This window comes from Corapipo altera, unplaced genomic scaffold (assembly GCF_003945725.1).
Source record: "Corapipo altera isolate COAL_440 unplaced genomic scaffold, ASM394572v1 251, whole genome shotgun sequence".
Lineage (NCBI taxonomy): Eukaryota > Metazoa > Chordata > Aves > Passeriformes > Pipridae > Corapipo > Corapipo altera.
In genome coordinates, this window is record NW_020885093.1 from 125,034 (window position 1) to 143,570 (window position 18,537).

General features: G+C 48.1%; 1 protein-coding gene across 1 annotated transcript in view; it reads right to left on the minus strand.

Annotated features, from left to right (window-relative positions):
* Nucleotides 1-18,537, minus strand: part of LOC113960181 (transcription factor HIVEP3-like) — a 121,883-nt gene that overhangs the window by 97,853 nt on the left and 5,493 nt on the right. The window contains 1 exon segment of the mRNA XM_027669599.1: nucleotides 3,195-3,288. The gene's annotated coding sequence lies outside the window, so the exon portion shown is untranslated.

An 18,537-nucleotide genomic window follows, 5' to 3' on the forward strand; every position in this document is an offset into this window, starting at 1 on the left:
GAGGGTGACCAGGTGTGGAAAGGTTTAGTTTAAAGAGGCTCAGAGGGGACCTTCTGGCTCTGCAACTCCCTGACAGGAGGAGGGAGCCGGGGGAGGGTCGGGCTCTGCTCCCAGGGAACAAGGGACAGGAGGAGAGGGAACGGCCTCCAGCTGTGCCAGGGGAGGCTCAGGTTGGATATTAAGGAAAATTTCCTCACTGAAAGAGTGGTCAGGCAGTGGCACAGCCTGCCCAGGGCAGGGCTGGAGTCACCAGCCCTGGAAGTGTTCAGAAAACATGTGGATGTGACACTCTGTGATATGGATTAGTGGGCATGGGGGTCGAAGGTTGAACTGGATGATCTGGAGGTCTTTTCCAACCTTTACGATTCTCTGATTCTGTGCCAACAAAAAGGTTTGGAAGTGGGGAGGAACAGCCTCTGCAGAGGCCTCTGTCAGGGCCCGTGGCTGCAGCTCGTGGCTCCTCATCAACCCTTCCCAGCTCACAGGAACAGCCAAAGCATCCCCACAGCCCTTCCCCCAGGGAAAAGCTCCTGCTCCCTCACACTTGTAAAACCCCAAGCCATCTTCATCTTCTGATTGAAGCTTTCCAAGGAATAAATATGAAAGGAGAGAGGAGAGGGATGAAGCTGATGGAAAATTCCCCCGTTTGGCAGCTCTTTCTCCGCGCGGATCCATCTGGGCACGCACAGATGCAAGGCTGGGCAGATTTGTTTGGTGAAAATCTGAACAGCTTTTCTCAGATGGAAAACAGTGAGGGAAAGATGCAGTAAAAAGAAGTGCCGGGAAGAGTCGGTGGCATATGCAAGTGAGGAAAAAAATTGCAGCTTTTCGGTGAGACACCCGAGTGGAAAATTCCAGGAGGATTGTTCCAAAGGAAAAAAGTCACGTGTGGGATGGGATAAGGATGCTTTGGCCGTGCCAGAAGATCAGGGGCAAAACCAGAGGGGAGATTTGGTACAATTCTCAAAAAAAAAAAAAAAGAAGCTTTGAGAAGAAACATGTTTGGAGACGTCAGCACAGGGGGAGCCAGGTCACCTGCAGATGGACAATATGGGAAAGGGGGCAGGAGGTGGATTTACTGACAACAAAAGATGGAAGATGAGATGGAGAACTAATGGCTGGCTCAAAATGCTGGGTGCAGCATAATTCACCCTAAAAGCCCAACCAGCCAGAGATTTCCACATTGCACCAGGTGAAAGAACTCAAAAATATTACCAAAACTCATAAAAACCCTAAAGGCCTTAGATGTGTTTTTATTTCACATAAATAAAAGCCAGAAATTTTAATTAATCCTAATTAACCTGATTAGGATTATTACAGTGCTAAGAATCATTTACTGGCACCACGAGCTTTTCTTCCCCTCTCTCCAAAGAGAATTCCCTTTGTGCACCTGCTTTTAACACCCCCATGCTAGAGAGCACATCCAAATAGAATTCCATTATGGTTGGGAGAGATTTCATGCACTCAGAGAAATGCAGGGAAAAAATACAGAATCATTCACATTATGTACTCTCTGCAGGGATATTTAAGGCTTTTCCCCTCCAAGTAAATCAGTTTTATGTAGGTAAAGTCCTTGAAAATATCAAATCGCAAGTCTTTGCTCTCAGAACTTTGTTTCTTAAATTGTAAATGTCTTAAATTTCTTGTATGTTTGGGAAAGACACAGAGGTCACAGGGAATCAGCATTTCCCACCCGGGGTCACTGTAGGACCCTCACACAATATTGACCTCCCGTGCCTCAGTTTCCCCCTTTGCAACATGAGAACAGTGCTGGAAATCCTAATTCCTAATCCTCACTTCTATGAAGTCTGAAGTGAAAGACAAGGAGAAATTACTTTCCCTGTTTAAGCTTAAATTTCCAGAACCAGTGGATGCCCCAGAGAAGATGAGGCCTGAACCAGGAGCTGTTCTGACAAACACATTGAGGTGCAGCCAACAACAAAGCCCAGCTTTGTGCTCCTCCTGAGAGACAAACAAGGGACTAATTGTCTGAGTTTAGTCTGAGAACTGCTTTGCACCTGATTACCTTTGGGGTCCACGCACAGGTTTTGTTTTCATTTCTTCTTTGTTAAACCCCAGCAGTCCCAGGGACACAAACAGTGGCTCTCCACTGGATTTTTGGTCTCTGTGGGCACCACGTGGCTCTGCCCCTTTGCCTTGTAAATATAAGCTTGGTCTGTAAAGGTTTATTCAGCAGACTCCACAGAAAATCATAAATCCTGGAATATCACACCCCTTCCACCTCCTCCAAAATGAACCTGTGTGCTGGTCCAATGGTACAGACACACAGGGTTTGAGCCCCAGGGCAGAAATCCAAGGGAAGGACATGGATCATCTGCTGGGACACGGATCTGCTGCCACCCAGCAGGTCCAGCACATCCCCCCATCACCCCCAGCTGCCCCCTGGGTTTGTAAGTCAGGGCACAAATTGGATTTGCATTTCTGCCCTCTGGGTCTCAGCCACAAACACTCTTTAAGGAACAAGGATTTGCCAACAGGTGCCAATGGCAGGTGGGTTTTTCAGGGAGAAGGTACCTGGGGAATAGTTACTTGCTGATTTTCTAAGAAAGCACAGAAGGGTCACAGAATGGTTTGGGTGGGAAAGAACCTTAAAGCTCATCCATTCCCACCCCCTGCTATGGGCAGGGACACCTTCCACCAGCCCAGGTTGCTCCAGCCTGGCCTTGGACACTTCCAGGAATCCAGGGGCAGCCACAGCTTCTCTGCCCAACCTGGGCCAGGGCATCCCCACCCTCCCAGGGAAGGATTTCTCCCTAAAACCCAACCAACATCAAAGCACAGCTTCTGTTCTTTCCAGCTCCCATCCCTGCATAAAACCCATCTTTTTCAGGCACTGATGTGACAAATAAACTTATTTCTCATTACAGATGTTGCAAGGGGCTGATGAAATCTCTTGCTTTGGGACACAAATCTCATCAGCCCAAGGAATTGCTTTGCCTTTTGTACCTTTTGCAAGGCAAGTGCAGCATTTTAGGATCTGCCAGAACGTGCACAAAGAATCAGCATCACAGAATATTCTGAGCTGGAAGGGACCCAAAAGGATCATCAAGTCCAACTCCAATTCCCCACTGCCAAAGGAAAAGACCTGTTGAGTGGGTGACCAAGGCACCCAGGCTGCAGCACAGTTTGGCACATTTAACACTGATTTGAAGGATGGAACATAACATGCTTACTGAGATTGCTGCTGCTACCAGGCTGGGACAGGCTGCAAGTACTTCAGAGCCAGGATTAGGATTCAAAATGGTCTTGATAAATTGTAGAAATGGTCTGGAAAAAGAAAAAGAAAAAGGCAGTTCAGGAATGGGGGGTGAACAGTGGTAAGACAGGAATAAGCAATGACAGAGTCACGAGGGAAATAAACATCAGCTCACAGTGGTTAATTATTTTTGGAAAAGCCCTCTAAGCTCATCAAGTCCAACAACCAACCCAGCACCACCACCATGGTCACCACTAACCCATGTTCCACATGCCTTTGAAGACTCCCAGGGATGGTGGCTCTGCCAGGGTGGGGACTCATCATCTGCACTAAAGAGCAAAGACAGCAGGGAGGCACCATCATGGTCTTCAAACCCACTAAGGGGGCAACAATAGAGAGAAATAAACTGTCTTCTAGACTTGTCAAGGGTAGCACAAGGTGTCATAGTCTTAAATTGCATCAGGGAACACAGGTTAGAAAATGGGAAGTATTTCCTAAGGGAAGGAAAGCACTGAGACAGAAAGTCAAGGGCAGCTGTGGATCCCTCAACATCTAGATCAGGGAAGTCAAGGCACAATCCACCAGAAGAAGGCATGGAGAGGTGGCTTTACCTGGAACTCCTAATTTTCTTTGTTTCCAAGGGTAAGAAAATGCTTAGGAAGCAACCCAGTGACTGCCCAGATAAACTTATATAACCCAACTGTTAATTAATTAACCACACCATGACAGCTGAGGCCATGGCCCATCCACCACCTCATCCAGGCAGGCAGTGGGATCTCTCTACACACACCAGGTAGGGGGAAGAAGTATTATTATATCAATATTGTGGAGAAGAAACAGAGCCTTGAAGAGTCCAAGCCATGTTCCAGTCACACAGAAGGTCTGCTTCAATGGGAGAGGAGCCCTGTCCAGTGGGGCAATCCCAAAATGACCCTTCTAATTAGAGAAAAATTAAAGTATATTCAACACAGGTCTCACTCCAATATCTGCAGGTGCCCTGCATGTGACAGCACACAACAGGATCTCAAAACAGGTTTATTTTTGCCCAAATGTGCCTTCCCACAGAGCATGCAGAATATTCATTGGCAGGTGAGCAACTGCACTATAAATGCTCAGAGCTCTGATTTCTCCTCACCTGCCCAGAATCTCAATGGGGCTGCAGGGCAGGGCTTTGATGGCTCAGAAGGGAAGGCAAATATTTTTTGCAATTCTCCTGGAGTGCAAAAATAGATTTATCACCAGCCACTCTCCCAGCCTGGCAGGGGCAGCAGAGGCTGCAACAGCCCCTCACTCAGGCTGGGAAAGCAGGTCTGTGCCCTGGAGCCAGGCTGGGAGAGCTGGGGGGGTCACCTGGAGGAGAAAAGGCTCCAGGAGAGCTGGAGAGGGACTTGGGATAAGGGATGCAGGGACAGGACACAGGGAATGGCTTCCCACTGCCAGAGGGCAGGGAGAGATAATTGGGGAGAAATTGTTGTCTGTGAAGGTGGTGAGGCCCTGGCCCAGGTTGCCCAGAGAAGCTGTGGCTGCCCCTGGAATCCCTGGAAGTGTCCAAGGCCAGGATGGAGCAACTTGGGCTAGTGGAAGGTGTCCCTGCCTGTGGCAGCAGGGTTGGAACAAGATGATCCAGAAGTTTCCTTCCAACCCGACCCATTCCATGATTCCCTGATCATCAAGCCCTCGCTGCCACCTGGCTGTGGATAATCTGGGAAAATTCAGTGCCAGAACAGGCATTAGAGATGCTTTTAACAGAAGTTAATTTCCATTTTAATAGGAAAAATAAAAAATGAATCAAGAGAATATTTCCCAAGCACACAGTGATGCTCCCAGTGAAAGCTGCCCTGGCTGCAGCACAGAATTACTGTTGCATCACTCCTCTGCTGCTGAGGCTTCTCCAGGGCATCTCTAATCACAAAGAGCAGCTGGAATTCCAATGGGAATAAACACTGCCCTTGCTGATGCATAAACATCCAAGCAGATTTCCTTGGCACCGGCTCTGAGAAGCTGGAGCTCCAGCCTTTACCCCAATGAGGTTCAGAATCATCCTATGAAGTAGCAAAGACTTCTACTGATAAGCTCCATCACTCTTAACTGGGAGGCATCTGCTCATTGTGGGTTTGGAACAAAGAATATCAGGTTAAAAGGGAAAAAAATTTACAAAAGAGCAGTCCAGGCACTTGGGATGAAGTGAGTGTTCTCAGGCTCCCCAGCACGGCTGCAGAACTTCCACCTCCAGGCAGCGACCCTTTGAAAGCAGCTGAACACAAGTTAAAAATTCATATCCCAGCCACAGATATGAATTCCCAAAACTTCCTATCTCCCCCTCTAAGCCAGGGGAGGATGACAGCCCCTGTGACCTTCTGAAGGCACAGCCACAGCTCAGGGCCCTGAGTAGCTCTTCAGGCGGGGAAGGGCCTCACTGCTCCTCCTTCCTCGTTGAATAAAAGCCTGCAAAGCCACTGAGATGAAAAATCTCTATTTTGGGTTGGAAAGAACTTTTTAAACCACAGAAGTAGCCTCATATGGAGATGTGGCCAGTCCCCTTCCCAGGGACTCTGAGCAGGGCAGTGATCCTGGAGAATCCCCAGCTGGGCTTTCATCCCATTTCCCCCCAGCAGAGCTGCATCCAAAAAAGAGCCTCACGGGACAAGATGCAGCCAAATCCTGCTCTGCTCTGCCCTGGGTTGGCCTCACCTGCAATACTGGGGGGACACAATGTAGGGAAGATATTGAGCCACTGGAGAGTGTGCACAGGAAGGACATAAAGGTGGGGAAGGGCCTGGATTTGAAGCCCTGTGAGGACACTGAGGGCATTTGGTGTGTTCAGCTGGAGCAGAGGAGACTGAGGGGAGACCTCAGTGCAGTTCCAATTCCTGAGCAGGGGCAGAGGAGGGGCAGGGACTGAGCTCTGCTCTGGGGGAGCAGGGACAGCAGCCAGGGAACGGCTGGAGCTGTGTCAGGGCAGGCTCAGGTTGGATCTCAGGCAAAGGTTCTTCCCCCAGAGGCTGGTTGGGCACTGCCCAGGCTCCCCAGGGCAGTGGGCACAGCCCCAAGGCTGCCAGAGCTCCAGGAGGGTTTGGCTGATCCTCTGGGGCACAGGGGGTGACTCTTGGGGCTGGGCCTGTGCAGGGCTGAGGGTTGGACTGGATGGTCCTTGGGGGTCCCTTCCAGCTCAGCACATTCTGTGCAATAAATCAGCAGCTGAAACCACGCAGGGTCTTTGAGCAGCTGAGAACAGGTCCCAGCAAAGCTGTGGTTCTCAGGAGGTACCAGCACCGAGGAGCTGAGTTTCTGTAGTGGATATTCACCCACTCAGATGAAAAAAAAATAAAAATCCCCCATTTCTGTGCTATTTCACCCTGCTGACAGGAAAGAGCTGGAAAGGGCCATTGCTTCTGAGCTTAATTGCATCCGATGCTTCTAAGGGTGAGGGAAAAGAGCACTTCATGAGCCAAAACCAGAAAAAAAAAAGTGAATATATTACACTGCAGCAAGAGCAGCATCTTCAAAGCTTTGCTCCCCACACCCTCAAGTGTGAAATCAGAGATTTTTTTTTTTTTCTCAGTAATGCTTTTTGCTCATTTCCTGCCTGGCCTCTTAGTCTTAGAACAATGAATCAGGATTAATTAACATCAATGTCAAGATTAAGATCACGCCTAACTAGGACTTTCTTGTCATCTTCCAGAGAATTAAAGCAAAGCCCACGTACTGCTGGACTGACCACAGCACAGGGCTGGGCTGACTTTGCTCACCCACGGGGACCTGGTGCTTTTGGGTGAAACCAGCCCCAGCTGAGCACAAATATCTGTTCTCATGAAACTCTGACAGTCTCCCCAAGCTGGTTTTTATTACCATGCACCTCCAACAACCCCAGCACCATTTGTTCTCCAGGCAGGAAACAAGGAGCCAGGCAGGAGCCTGAAGCTCTGGACTGAGGTCAAGGAGATGCACTTTAAGCTGAAGATGCTGCAAGCCACAAACAAGTATGAGAAGGAAAGACAAGTCCAGCTGTCCCTGGTGCTCTGAAATCAGTGCTTAGCAGCTGAGAAGGAAGTTTGTCTGGATTCTCTTCCCAATATACACCTCTGACCTTATCAGGCTCCATATTCTCATAAGGTCAGTCACTGTCAAACTCTGCTGTTATTCACAGTTTAACAATCCCTCTCAAACTATGAACTTCCAGGCACCTTTTGTAAGAGGAGCAGAGCAGAAGGTCTTGTCTTTCTCACCTTCTGAGCTTTTGCTCAGCAGGCTGCTGCAAGTGCAAGCCAAGTAAAAAAGTGGGATGAAAGGGTGGGATATAACCCCTTTAGGCACCTCCCTGTAGGGGAGACAGGAGAAGCTGTGGCTGCCCCATCCCTGGAAGTGTCCAAGGCCAGGATGGATCGGGCTTGGAGCAACCTGGGCTAGTGGAGGGTGTCCCTGCCCATGGCAGGGGGTGGTCTGTAAGGTCCCTTACAACCTAAACCACTGTGTGATTCTCTGATGTGGCTCCTCCAGGCAGCTCCAACCTCTCCAGCCTGGCAGGGATCCATCACACTGGATCTCCTGCCCAGATGATGCAGCCAAGAGCGGCAGCATCACAGCTCTGGGGATGACTTGACTAGAAGACCCTCAGGAGATCTGCAGCCCCCTCTTCCCAAACTCTGAATGCACATGACAAACACAATGTTCTCCAAAGGAACCTGCTGTCGAGCCTGACAGTGTCTGTGGCAGCTTCTGCTCACTCATCCTCCCCACAGCCACCCCAACAGGGCACCAAACCAACAGACAGATTATTCATGTGGCCCATTTCTGGTGCCTGTTGGGTTTATTTTGCTCAAGTGTGGTATCTTAGAAGTTGTTCAAGATGACCTTTGCCTTTAGAAATCATTAAGAGAAGCAAAGAGATTCACAGGACCGAGGCAGTGTGAGGGACTTTAAGTTTTTGACACTTCTGCAGAGTAAAAGTACTTGGCTGAACTAAAGGAAGTGGAGTGAGGCTGTGAACTGAGACTGAACCAGCAGCTCTTAAGTTTAGGATGTAATGAGTTATAGAAAAGAGTGTTAAAAAAAACCCAGAATGTCTCTGCAGACCACTGGCCACTGGCCTCCATCTCTGAGCAGAAAATGTCATAAAGGCAGCGAGTTCAGCAAAAAATAAGGTCATCAAACACCTGTACTACTGACTCATTAAGATAAAAATCTTTGCTTAATCTTCCCAGCAGTGGAAAGTGAAAAATTTCACTTTCCAGCTTCCAAAACACAAATATCCAGGTTCCTCTCAAGAAATCTCACACCACCCTCCCCATCCCACCAGCAGCAAGGGGAGAGATGACACCTCCTGCCACGGTCTGTGCAGTCCCCCTGGGGTCCAGGGCAGAAACCAGGACCTTCTGGGGGTTTTAAGGCTTTAACAGCTTGACAAACACAAGATGATGATCTGTTGGAGCAAGTCATGGAGATGCTCCAGGGCTGGAGCCCCTCTGCTCTGGAGCCAGGCTGGGAGAGCTGGGGGGGTTCCCCTGGAGAAGAGAAGGCTCCAGGGAGAGCTGAGAGCCCCTTGCAGGGCCTAAAGGGGCTCCAGGAGAGATGGAGAGGGACTGGGGACAAGGGATGGAGGGACAGGACACAGGGAATGGCTTCCCACTGCCAGAGGGCAGGGATAGATGGGATATTGAGAAGGAATTGTTGTGTGTGAGGGTGGGGAGGCCCTGGCCCAGGTTGCCCAGAGAAGCTGTGGCTGCCCCTGGATCCCTGGAAGTGTCCAAGGCCAGGTTGGAGCAAACTGGGCTAGTGGAAGGTGACCCTGCCCATGGCAGGGGGTGGAAAGAGATGAACTCTAAGTTCCCTTCCAACCCAACCCATCCTGGGATTCTCTGCCAAAGCCACCCCACCATGAGCTGATCTCTCTCTCCCCCATCCTGGCCAGCAGCAGAACATCTCCCCACAGCATGTGGTGAAATGCCCCAATATTTTCATCCCCCTGCTCCAGCAGCTCCAGCAGCTCCCACACATGGGCAATTTCTATCCCATCACCCACTTTCTCCAAGCTTCTCACCTGGAAACAACTCCAAAGTGTAACCCTGAGCACAGCAGCCAAACTAATCCTCATTATTAAACTCTGCTCATGTCACACACTCTGTTTGTACAAAGTGCAGCTGGGTTGGGTTGGTTTTTTGTTGGTTTTTTTTTTTGCTTTATGAGAGGGAAAGAAAAAAAAGCAGCAATTCTCCTGTGAGCACAGAGGTTCCACTGCACTTTTGGTGGATGACACACCAGAGAACCACAACTGCACAGCCCAGAGGAGACAAAGGGCTGATGCGAACGGAAAACAAAGCAGCAAAAGGAAGTAATTCTGTAAAGGCAATTTGCTTTTGTTCTTTCAGGGGCTTTTTGGGGTATCTTCTTTCCATAGAAAGTTTCCACTACAGTTATTTAAATGAAACTTGTCTATATTTTCATCCCCAAAACCTGTGAGGCTGCACAGCAGGAGCTCTGCTGAGAATCAGTCAAACAACACAGAGTTGTGTCCAGATCTGGGTTCTTTGTCAGAAATGGAGTGAAAACACAAGGAATACCCCAAAACAATTAGTAAGTTATGTTCTTAACCTAAAAGCTCTGAAGACCTCAAAATATCATTTAGCAAAGCCACTGGAGATGTTTTAGGTGAGGACAAAATTATCTGCAAACATGTGAAAAGTGAGAGCCCAAAGGTACCTACACAGGAATGGGGCAAAACAGGGAAAGGGAAGAGTGGGATGAACATCAGGAAATCCCTTCAACAGGGCTCAGCCCATCACTTGAAGCAGTTCAAGGCTGGAGCACTGGGTTGGAAACACAGCTTTCCAGGATGCAGAATTTCATGGAATCATCTCAATTTTGGGCTCCAGTGGACTCAGATATGGGGAAAAAACAACACAAGAGTACAGTCTGGGGCAGAGCTTCTAACCCGAGCTCCCAAGGGATTTAGGGATATCTTTGCCATTCTTGAGGCACTTCCAGCCCTGAGATGGTGAATATTAAAGCAGTTGGTGAATATTAAAGCAGCTCTTGCTCTGTGCAGTAATGCAGTGGCCCAAACCCAGCACAGAAAAGCCCATTTCTTCAGAAGATTTACACTCCACCTCCAAAGGGGTTAAATAACGTGGCCAGCATGGGTTTCTTGTGGAAAAATGACTCACAGGAAGGATGGCAACAATGCACTGCTATAAAATATTCAACATAATAGGTCTGCCCTGCACTGAAAGAATGAAAACCAAGGTAAGTGGACCTGTGTTTTTCTCCTGGTTCTCAAAGTCACTAATGGCCCTCTGGGTCTGGGAACAGATGTCCCAGCAAACTGCAGGCACCACAATTTACTCTCTGCAAAGTCCTGCCTGGCATTTAATTAAAATTTGATTGTGGCCATTCCCAGCAGCTCTTCCCACAGGCTGAAAAGTGGATCTTTTGGAGCTGAGGAGCCCAGTTCATCAATAAAACACTGCAGGAGGAAATGCCAGTGTGGGGGGAGCTTTGGGGTGGATGTTGCAGCCCCGGGCAGGGGCCCTGCAGGGCTGTTCAGGGCACTGCCACGGATCTGAACCAGCCTGAGGGCCAGAGTGGGGTGAGCTCAGGGTGGGGATTGGGGTTTTTTCTGCTTGGACTCATCAGGGTTCATCAGCATCATAAAATCACAGAATGGTTTGACTTGGAAGGGATCTTCAAGTTCATCTTCTCCCACCCCCTGCCATGGGCAGGGACACCTTCCACGAGCCCACATTGCTCCAACCCAGCCTGGGACACTTCCAGGGATTCCAGGGGCAGCCACAGCTTCTCTGGGCAACCTGGGCCAGGCCTCCCCACCCTCACAGCCAAGAATTTCTCCCAAATGTCCAATCTAAATCTGCCCTCTTCTATTTTAAAGCCATTCCCCCTTGTCCTGTCCCTCCATCCCTTGTCCCCAGTCCCTCTCCAGCTCTCCTGGAGCCCCTTTAGGCACTGGAAGGGGCTCTCAGGTCTCCCCAGAGCCTTCTCTTCCCCAACCTGAACACCCCCAGCTCTCCCAGCCTTTCCCTTTAGGAGCAGAGGACAGAACTGGACCCACCAGTTCACCTTCCAGTCTGGGAGAACAACAATTTCACTGTAGAAAGCTCCTTATTCACCATTTCATTTCCCATGGCAGAGACCACGGAACAATCCCAGCCTGGTGGGAGGATCTGGCCACCTAATGGAGAACCCTTAAAGCTTTGAGGATTTTTTGCCCTGTGGCTGTTCTTGGTCCCAGCAGAGCAGTGGGAGGCCCCAGGGGCTGGAGGGACAGAGGTACCTGATGCTTTCAGGGGGTGAAGAGGGGCTGGGGCTGCTCAACACCCCTCTGCTGCTCCCACCATGCCCAGATCCTACAGAGTTCCAGCTGGGGGCTTGATGGGAACACAAAATCATCTTTTCTCCCATCCCACCCCTTTTTTCTTTGTGGCTTCTATCAAAGCCAGTAACTACAAGCACAAGAGAAGGAGACTCAGCAGCTCTGGGGCTTGCACACAATTCCATGTATCCCAGAGGTTCTGGAAGTGACCAGGTGTTCAGAGGTTTCACAAGTGGCTGTGAGGGAAGAAGAAAATCCCAGGAGTGTCTCATGAGACCTCTCCTTGTGGATCCCAGAGACAGTGATCCTGAATCCATGAGCAAAACAACCCAGCCAAGGAAGGAAACAGCCACACCCATGAAAAATGATGCTTGACAGCACCAGATCATCCCAAACATCAGTGCCCTGCTACTAGGCCACCCTTGAACCTTCAAGCAAAAAGGGAAGAAAAGGCAAAAAGCAAGACAAAACATTCTCAGCTACTTCTGCTTTTAGGAAAACCACCCTCCTGCTCCCTGCCGGGATCTGCAGGAAGCCCTGCATTAGAAGACCCAGGGAAAGCAGAGTTTTCCTGCTGAGCTAGAGATGATATGAGATGCTGAGAAGAAAAATGGCAACTCCTCTCTGTGCACAGCCTGAGGAAAAAGAGGCTCTTGCTCACCCAGCTCCAGGGCCAAGAGGGATGAGCAGCATCCTCTGCCCTACAGAGCACTGGCAGCAGCTCTTTGGGCTGAGAGTTGAGGGGCTCTGAGGACCTGAAGGGGCAAAGGAGCTTCTCTCTGGAGCCTCAGGGGTTAACCAGGCACAGCCCTGCAAACCTCCCCCTCTGAAGGTGTCTGTGGATGCTTCACCTCCCCGGGCAGCTCCTCAGAGAGTCAGGGGAGGCAGAGCCAGAATGATGGATGCAAAATTAAAAGCTCAATAAATAATTAATTGCTGAGGTCATCAGATTGTAGGAGTGTGTCCATCTCGCTCTGCACTCTCCTGGTAATCAGGGGAGTCTCTGTTTCAACGGTGGGAGAAGTGGTCCTGGAAGAACATCATTCCTGCCCACCCCTGCACTGGATGCCACAGGAATCAATAGCAATAAATCACTTGGTGAGTGCTGGGATGACTTCAGGAGTGTTAAGCAAACAGAAAGCCCTCAGAGAGCCCCAAATAAAGTGAGAGGCGAGCTGGAGTAACTTATTAAGGTAATTATTAAAATGCAAAACATCAAATATGTATAGCAGAGATAAAACCTCCTTTCCTCTTTCCTGTGTCGGCCTCTCCACAAATGCTGATGAAAAAGAGCCCCCTGAAGTCCCACAAATAAAACACACACATGAAAGCAAAGCCACCTCAGGTAACCCTTTCTCTTCCTCCTGTCCACACTTTATCTCCTCTGAGTTTTCCCTGCCATAAAACTCCCTGGCTGTGGGAGCAGGCAGGCAGTGTTTCCAATAAGAGCAATTTCTCGTAAGTGATGTTGACAGTGGGATTGTAAATAAGTGTTTAACGACAATGAACATGCTCAGAAGGAGAGAAGTTTATCCCACAGCTGATGTGTTGCAGAGCTCGTTGCATCCTCCAGGCTCAGGGTGCTGAGCAGGGGGCACTGATGGGATCCAGGGTGGGAAATGTGCTCTGGGATGACCCTGCTGGAGCAGGAATTTGGGACCAGATGACCCCACTGTGGCTGCCCCACTCTGGGATTCTGTGCCAGGTCCTTGTGCTCCCACCAGCAGCAGTGGAACAATCCAGTCTCTGGACTGGGTCAGATCAGCTCCTTGGCAAGGACTAATATCCCCCTCAGTACGTGAAGCACAAACAATGGAGAAATATTAGGGTTATTTCTACATCCCAGGAGGAACTGGGGAACTCTAACAGCTCAGTCTGGGGTTTAGGGAGGGTTAATAATGTTTGCACAAAACCACGTGCTCAGGACTTCTCTGCTTTGTGCTGCACCTACAAAATTACTTTAAATAATTCCATGGGAATTGCTTCCCAATTTATGAACAGAGTCTTACTATATCCATGTAGTAATGTCATCATCCCAAATCCAGCCTCAGCCCTGGTGGAGCCACTTTATTCCACTGTAACAGAGCCATTTGTGGCCGTGGACACCCATTACTGGATCTAATGAACCCCTATCACCATAAATCACATCCACCTCTAACTTCTCACATTACCCTACAACAGGGCCCAGACCATCCCCTCTATCTTCGAACCTTTTCCCTCTTCAAAATAAGACCTGACCATCCCCTCTATCTTCAAACCATCCCCTCTATCTTGGAACCTTTTCCCACTTCAAAATAAGACCTGACCATCACCTCTGTCTTCAAACCTTTTCCCTCTTCACAATAAAAGCTGTCTGATTTTATTATTGTTTTACCTGAAACCCCACCACACGAGGCAGCACCAGAGTGCCAACACCAAAGCAGCCCTTTCCCACTGCCCTGGGGGCTCTTCTCTGCCTTTTCCCTTCAGCTGTTCCTTGCCTCCATCAGAAAGACAGGCAGTAAAAACCTCCTGCATACACTGTTCCCAATTAAAGGGAGCCCTTATGAAACCAGTATCACAGCCAATTGCTTCAGATATTTCTCCCTGGAAGAACTTGCAGCGTTTCCTTGCAAGAACCCCCGAGCACAACAGTTTCCACAGTGATTACAGAAAAAGCAGCAGAGCCAGAAATAACACAGTTAAATGGAAAACATCCCCTGCACTCACTCTGTGACACCCCCTTGGAGTGTGAGAGAGCTCCCAGGCACTGGGGGTGATTCCTCCCAGTGACAGCCCCAGCTCAGAGCAGCCACCCCAGGGAAAATACAAATGGAGATGGAAATTGGGCCAAAATATCACTTTTGAAGTGGTGATGACACAAGGGCAGGTGCTCCACACACACACGTCCTGAACAGGGAGATAATCCACGAGCACATCCCACAGCACCTCCCACAATACAATATTCCCAATGTTTTACCCAGCGAGGTGGGACAGAATGGCCACTCCAAGGGGTCTGGGATGCCTCGGGGAGGGAGATTTTAGTTTTCACACAGACCTGGTGCAACAGCAAGGTGGAGAAGGGCCGAGTGTTGGAGCTGCTCTAACCCCCCTCAGCACTCCCATTCCTCCGTTCTTTGGGCTCTCTGGTGGGAAAGCTGCAGTTTCCATCCATGTGAATCCTGGTGTGTATTCCCAGGACACTGCAGTGCTCCCATTCCCTGCTCTGTGGGCAGTGCCATCTCCACCACTGCTGTGCCTGGGCTGGCACCACTGACTTCCCACATTTAGTTCCCAGACGAGAGAGGCAACTCCCAGCAAAGCCCTTTCCAAAGCTATTTCCTGCAACGAGTGCCCTCACCAGCCTGAAACTCTGTCCTGGTTTACTGCTCTCAAGAAAAGAACAAAATCAGCTTGTTGGTTTTTTTTTTAAACCCAATTTTTTGCCCCCCACAACCCTCACAAGCATCTTCTCCTCCTCAGCTCTCTGTCCCCAGGTCCTTTCAGAGCCTTGTTTTGCCTGGGAAAACCCAACACACTTCTGTGCACGAGAAAGCACCACGTTTATCACCTTGATTTGCATTTATTAAAACACTTGACCAACCTCCTGCTCCCTTTGGAAGGTGCTGCTCGGACTTAGGATGGCAAAAACAGGCTCAAAAAGAAAACAAGCCCAAAACAACAATATCCACTTTAGGTTTTTGGTGAGAGGTTTTGTGACACATCCACAACCAGAAGCCTCCCAGGCCAGGCCAGATACACCCCAACTACCAGGCAAGACTTACTTCCAGTTCAGAACAAATAGGATTGGGGTGTTTCTGTTATTTATATTCACAAACTTAATTTCTGCTTTTACACCTGTTTACTTAAAAAAAAAAAATGAACTGCACGTCTCACGTGTTGGGGACATCTCCTGCCTTCTGATCAATTCCCAGCTCTGATTAATGCAAATATGAAGCAAAGTGTTTTCTAAGTTTGCAGCAAATCCCCACAGGTGGATGACAGATTAAAACTGGAAGGCAGCAGAGCGTGTCCAGAGCAATGAATTACAGAGAATCAAAAAGCAGCTCCATTCCACGGAGACTCTGAGGCAACCAACACCTCAGCTGGGACTTTCCCTTAACTTCTTTAAGGCCCTAAAACCTGCATAATGCATAATAAAACCAACACTGCAGGGTTTTTTCCTTCAGCACAAGCACAGCCCTGGGGTTATGAAAAGCTCTCCAGCCTGGCAGGGATGGTTTCAGCCTTTCCCACTTGGCGCCATTCACAGCAGCTCCACAAAAGCAGGAGGGTTTGGCCTTAACAAACACTCCAGAATTAAAAGGGATTAACCTTAGGAATGATACAAACCACGGCAGTAAACTCATTAGACACTGAATCACCACTGAGGATGCTCCAGATGGGAGATGTGAAGCTCCAGCCTGTGTTGCTCTGGGTCTACTCACACGGTGTGAGGAACATCTGGATCTTTTTCCCTCATTTCAGGAGGTTTTTGAGCTGCTTCTGGGCCATCAGCGCTGGAAAGCAATCGTTGCCCCAGCCCAGAGTGCTCCTGAACCCTGACTGTGAATCTTGACCTTAGTTAGGCTGAGCCAGGCTGGGAGAGCTGGGGGGGTTCCCCTGGAGAAGAGAAGGCTCCAGGGAGAGCTGAGAGCCCCTTGCAGGGCCTAAAGGGGCTCCAGGAGAGCTGGAGAGGGACTGGGGACAAGGGATGGAGGGACAGGACACAGGGAATGGCTTCCCACTGCCAGAGGGCAGGGAGAGATGGGATATCGGGAAGGAATTGCTGGCTGGGAGGGTGGGGAGGCCCTGGCCCAGGTTGCCCAGAGAAGCTGTGGCTGCCTCTGGATCCCTGGAAGTGTCCAAGGCCAGGTTGGATGGGGCCTGGAGCAACCTGGGCTGTGTGAAGGTGTCCCTGCCCATGGCAGGGGGTGGAATGAGATGAGCTTTAATTTCCCTTTAAACCCAACCCAGTCTGGGATCCTGTGAGATGTATCACAGTTATTTGTAGCCGTTCACTGTTAACGTGGAGCACTTAAAATACTATTTAAAACAGCATCAATTTATTTTTATTTAGTGTTTTTCACACTGGTGGAAAAAACTCTGTGGTATTTTACAAACTGCTGTGGAGGGAGTGTGGCAATGCCCCTGGGAGGGAGGGAGAATATTTTTAACCCCGTTTTACAGAAGTGGGAACTGAGGCATGCACTTTTCCACAGAGGGATATTGGCCAGAAAGCCTTTTGAGTTCTTGCAGGAGAACTTCCAGCAGGGATCCTCCTCACTTGCAGAAGAAGCACACACTTATTCCAGACTACAGTGGCCACACTGTTGTGTCCCAGCCAATTTTCTCACGTAAACAGAGTGGTGAAATGCTGGGGAAGAGTGGTTTCTCTTCAGGTTTTGTTAATTTTAGCCTGAGAAAGTCATGAAGGAAATACCTAAGCACTATGGGCGAGTTTGTGGGAGGTAATTAAACACCCAGCTCAGCTTCCCTTCCAAGTCAGACAAACTCCACGTTTGCTGCAGATATCTGGGAGTCTATTTTTGCACTTGGTTCTGGTCTGACCTTCCATTGCTCTGTTTTGTTCCAAAGTCAAATCTCCAACTGAAGGCATCTCTCTTTGACACACAACCAAAACTTCATTTTCCTCTTTAAAACATTTTTAGTGGGTTCAGATACACACAAAAAAGCTTTGTCCTGCCCAGAAACCTCCCATTTCGGACCAGTACTCCAGCTGGGATGCCAAGAGACCTCAAATTAGAGTCAAGAAATCCCTTTGCTATTTTCACTTGTCCAAAGAACAAGCAGCTCTTCAAGGAGTCACTCCAGAAACACCCCCAGTGCTCCCAGAGGGTGCATCTCCTTAAGGAACAGGAATTACCTCTCCACCCTCCTCACAGCTTCATTGCCCTTAAATCCAACCCTTCCCTCCTTCTCTGAGCCCACTGGGACGTGTCCCCAGGGAGTTTATCAGATTTACACCCTTCTGGCAAGAAGGTGCCAACTATAAATTTCCAGCCTGTTACCAGACCCCAGCTGACCCAGCCCAGCAGCTGCTTTTGCTTTCCAGGTGAAGGTGCCATCCCAGGGTTTTCCAAAAGCATCCATCTCAATCCATCCACGGGAACTCTGTGAAGCCTTTTTATTTTTAATTTCTGTTCCACTTATTTTAGCCCCATCTTAAGTTTTTCTATAGTTTATAAAGCAATGGCTTTAATTTCTATCACTTTTTAAAGTTATAAATAATAAAAACATAAACCAATATGTAAATATAAAAGAATGTAAAAATGTAAAAATTTAAAATGTAAAAATCTAAAAATGTAGAAATCTAAAAATGTAAAAATCTAAAAAAATAATATATAAATATAAATAAAATATATAAATATACATAAAATATAAGAATATAAGAATAAAAAATATAAAATATAATCTGTAAAATCTAAATAAAAATAAAAATATAAAATAATATAAAATATGTAAATATAAATAAAATATATAAATATACATAAAATATAAGAATATAAAAATATAAAAATATAAAATATATCTATAAAATCTAAATAAAAATAAAAATATGAAATATAAAATAATATAAAATATAGAAATATAAATAAAATATACGAATAAAATATAGAAATATAACAACATAAAATATATAGAATATAAAAATATAAATATATAACAATATGAAATAAAAATTAAAATATAAAATATAGATATAAAAATAAATAATAAAATAATAATGAAAAATAAGAAATTTATAAATGTATTTAGTAAATCTCCCCAGAAGGGAACAAGCCCAAAGAACACTGAATAAAGGGCAGGAGGGAACACAGGAAACCCGTGGGCAGCTATTTAAAGAGTCAGCGATGCCTCATGGAAAACTCTGCAGCACATTCCTGTCAGTGACAAAGCCACTGCTCTGGCCCCGGGTCACCAACTCCTCCCTCGGGCTCCTCGTGCCTCCCCTGCCCAGCAGGGAATGGGGAGAGCCTTTCCATCCAACACCTTC